The sequence below is a fragment of the Mirounga angustirostris genome, unplaced genomic scaffold, assembly GCF_029215605.1.
Source record: "Mirounga angustirostris isolate CCGP_5_RB_7025 unplaced genomic scaffold, mMirAng1.0.hap1 SCAF_7, whole genome shotgun sequence".
In the NCBI taxonomy this organism is placed as follows: Eukaryota; Metazoa; Chordata; class Mammalia; order Carnivora; family Phocidae; genus Mirounga; species Mirounga angustirostris.
In genome coordinates, this window is record NW_026991715.1 from 147509590 (window position 1) to 147513401 (window position 3812).

At 42.5% G+C, this 3812-nt stretch overlaps 1 pseudogene across 1 annotated transcript; it reads left to right on the forward strand.

Moving 5' to 3' along the window:
* The first annotated feature begins 293 nt into the window (after nucleotides 1-293).
* Nucleotides 294-1515, forward strand: LOC123834493 (glyceraldehyde-3-phosphate dehydrogenase-like; annotated as a pseudogene). Its single transcript, XR_006788455.1, has one exon. The product of XR_006788455.1 is annotated as a glyceraldehyde-3-phosphate dehydrogenase-like (transcript).
* Nucleotides 1516-3812: the final 2297 nt, after the last annotated feature.

The following is a 3812-nucleotide window of genomic DNA, read 5'->3' on the forward strand; positions in this document are numbered from 1 at the left end:
AAGGGAAGAGAAATTAGACTCTGCCATTTGTGGGAGGAGCTTCAGAGACTCTACAGCCATGTATAAAGCTATCACAATAAAAGAGCCACTGACATTGACAGCAGCCTTCCCAGGAGGAAGAACAGCAAGCAGGGTGACCAGCAATGAAACACCAGATGTTACAGGTTCAAACCATTGTTGCTCAGGAAGACCAAACTGGATATTAAGGATATGCTCCATAAGAATCTCGTGATGGGGCTCTCGGCTCCTCCCTGTTCGACAGAAAGCCGCATCTTCTGGTGTAGTGCCAGCCGCGTTCCCGAGACACAATGGTGAAGGTCGGAGTAAACAGATTTGGCTGTATTGGGCACCTGGTCACCAGGGCTGCTTTTAACTCTGGCAAAGTGGATATTGTCGCCATCAATGACCATTTCATTGACCTCAACTATATGGTCTACATATTCCAGTATGATTCCACCCCTGGCAAATTCCACAGCACAGTCAAGGCTGAGAACGGGAAACTTGTCATCAATGGAAAGTCCATCTCCATCTTCCAGGAGCGAGATCCCACCAACATCAAATGGGGTGATGCTGGTGCTGAGTATGTTGTGGAGTCCACTGGGGTCTTCATCACCATGGAGAAGGCTGGGGCTCACCTGAAGGGTGGGGCCAAGAGGGTCATCATCTCTGCTCCTTCTGCCAAATGCCCCCATGTTTGTGATGGGTGTGAACCATGAGAAGTATGACAACTCCCTCAAGATTGTCAGCAATGCCTCCTGCACCACCAACTGCTTGGCTCCTCTGGCCAAGGTCATCCATGACAACTTCGGCATCGTGGAGGGACTCATGACCACCGTCCATGCCATCACAGCCACCCAGAAGACCGTGGACGGCCCCTCTGGGAAGCTGTGGCACGATGGCTGAGGGAGTGCCCAGAACATCATCCCTGCTTCCACTGGCACTGCCAAGGCTGTGGGCAAGGTCATCCTTGAGTTGAACGGGAAGCTTACTGGAATGGCCTTCCGTGCCCCACCCCCAACGTGTCCACTGTGGATCTGACTTGCAGCCTGGAGAAAGCTGCTAAATACGACGACATCAAGAAGGTGGTGAAGCAGGCATCAGAGGGCCCCCTCAAGGGCATCTTGGAGTACACTGAGGACCAGGTTGTCTCCTGTGACTTTAACAGTGACACCCACTCCTCCACCTTTGATGCCGGGGCTGGCATTGCTCTCAATGACCACTTTGTCAAGCTCATTTCCTGGTATGAAAATGAATTTGGCTACAGCAACCAGGTGGTGGACCTTATGGTCCACATGGCCTCCAAGGAGTAAGAGCCCCCTGGACCACCAGCCCCAGCGAGAACAAGAGGAAGAGAGAGGCCCTCAGCTACTGGGGAGTCCCTGCCCCAACTTATCCCCGAAAACACTGAGAATCTCCTGACCTCCACCGTTTCCATCCCAGACCCCCTGAAGAAGGAGAGGAGCTTGGGGAGCCCTACCTTGTCATGTACCATCAATAAAGTACACTGTACCCAGCCAAAAAAAAAAAAAAAAAGAATCTCGTGATGGGGGGCACCTGGGTGGCTCAGTTGGTTAAGCGACTGCTTGGGCTCAGGTCATGATCCTGGAGTTCCAGGATTGAGTCCTGCATCAGGCTCCCTGCTCAGTGACCGCCCCCCATGCTCTCTCTCTCTCTCTCAAATAGATAAATAAAATCATAAAAAAAAAAAAAAAAAAATCTCGTGATAGTGATGGTAATGGGAGTGGGGCAGTGACCTAGCATTTCCAGGTCTCCTCTCTTTCTGTAGTTCAATACTGACACATCAGTTCTGGATAGAATTTTTTTAGATACAATTAATGGTTACCATAAAAAATTTCATAATTTTCTGAATAGTCACTGAATATATTGGTAAGTTCCAAAGTATTTAATTCTAACAAAGCAAGAAGTTTTCTCCTATGCTTTTGTTAAATGTCAGAAAAATACATTTTTACTTCACTTATGAGCATGGATAGAGACTAAAGCACTAATTAAAGGAACTTAGAGATAGCTTTGAATTTAGCATGCTTCCCTCTGAGCTGTCATATGGAAAGGTCATTTTTTTCTAATACCAAAAAAACTCCCAAATTCCAATGAAAAATTAAAAATGAAAACTATTAATTCATGTAAGGAAAAAGAATATCCATGGTTTATCCAATGTTCATAGATTTTAATGACACAACGACCTGGAAAAATTGTCATGGAAACCATAACCACAACCACAGAACAACAACAACCAAGACTAACACCATCAAAAAAAAAAGGTAATGTCATACATGTCTATAAGTAATGGTTTTCTTAACTATAAGAATAAACGCTACCCAGACATAGGTAATACAAATATAAAGCTAGCCAATTCATAGCTGCTGTTAATATTATGAATATTGACTTGATATACCTACAGTAGGAGAGAATCCAATGTTCAAATAATGCATAAAAATTAAACTATCTCAAATAATGTTGGTGAAAAATAATGAAACAAATATACATATATAAGAAATTAATTATATATTGAATTAATTCCAACAAGCTTGTTTCTTCTTACGTGTTTTTTTTGGGGGGGGGGGAAACAAAAGGTCCAATAATGGCAGGCAAGCAGAATACAATCAGTTCTAGAAAATAAAGTCATATAAGTATCTAAACATCCAGGAAAGTAAAAAATAATATTTATGACTTTAATTGAAAATATAATGATACTTCACGCAATTTTAGTCTTTTATGAATGCTGGACTAAAATGTACATTAGTAGCATGTACTGGGAATTACACATACTTACACATTTCCAGAAAAAAAGTGAGGATTAATGAAGTGAATAAATGTTAAAAAAAAAAATCATGGGAAGCAGCATTGTCAGAGCTGTGTTTCAAGAATATCGGGGCACATTGGTTTATTTCCTGCAAAAGATTTGCTCAAATAAATGCTTCATATTATTCCATAAACGGATTTAGTAAACTTCTTTTCCAAGTGATAGGAGATGCCACTATCTGGATTCATCAGGCAATTGCAAACGTGTAGAGCCAAATCTTGCTTAGCTGGTTCATGGGTGGTTGTTGTTAGGACTTACATCGTGTAGGCTCTTACTGTCTCTTTTTTTTTTTTTTTTAAAGATTATTTATTTATTTATTTATTAGAGAGCGAGCAGGAGAGAAACAGCACGAGAGGGGAGAGGGTCAGAGGGAGAAGCAGGCTCCCCGCCGAGCCGGGAGCCCGATGTGGGACTCGATCCAGGGACTCCAGGATCATGACCTGAGCTGAAGGCAGTCACTTAACCAACTGAGCCACCCAGGCGCCCGGCTCTTACTGTCTCTTAATGCCCCTTCGTGAATCCAGTTCTCCCTCTTTTATTTAAATATTGAAATGCAATGTGTTTCTATAAATCCATAGCCTCTGACTATGGCAAACTATAAAGCATCTAGACTTAGTTTCTCGTTTGGAAAAAGAGTGGTCATACTTCTTGACTAATAACTTCCTTTTCAGTTCTGAAACTGCAGATAAATCCATAAATAGATTTCTAAGTAAATTCAAGAATAGAAAAATCCATAAGGGGTTTCCATGGGAAGACATACATGTTGAAATTTTATTTATGGATTAAAAAAGGAAAATATCACGATCTCTGCTTAAGGGCAAAAATGGGAACCGAGCCTTTTAATAACACACATTAGACTCTGAACACCCCTTGCTAAAATTGTCCTCCCTGGAGAATGTTCTACCAGCCATTTGGCCTAGAAACTGCTATGCCAAAGAACTCAGGTGGTGATCCAGTTAATACCTCGTTCTGCCCACCGGTTTCATTCATG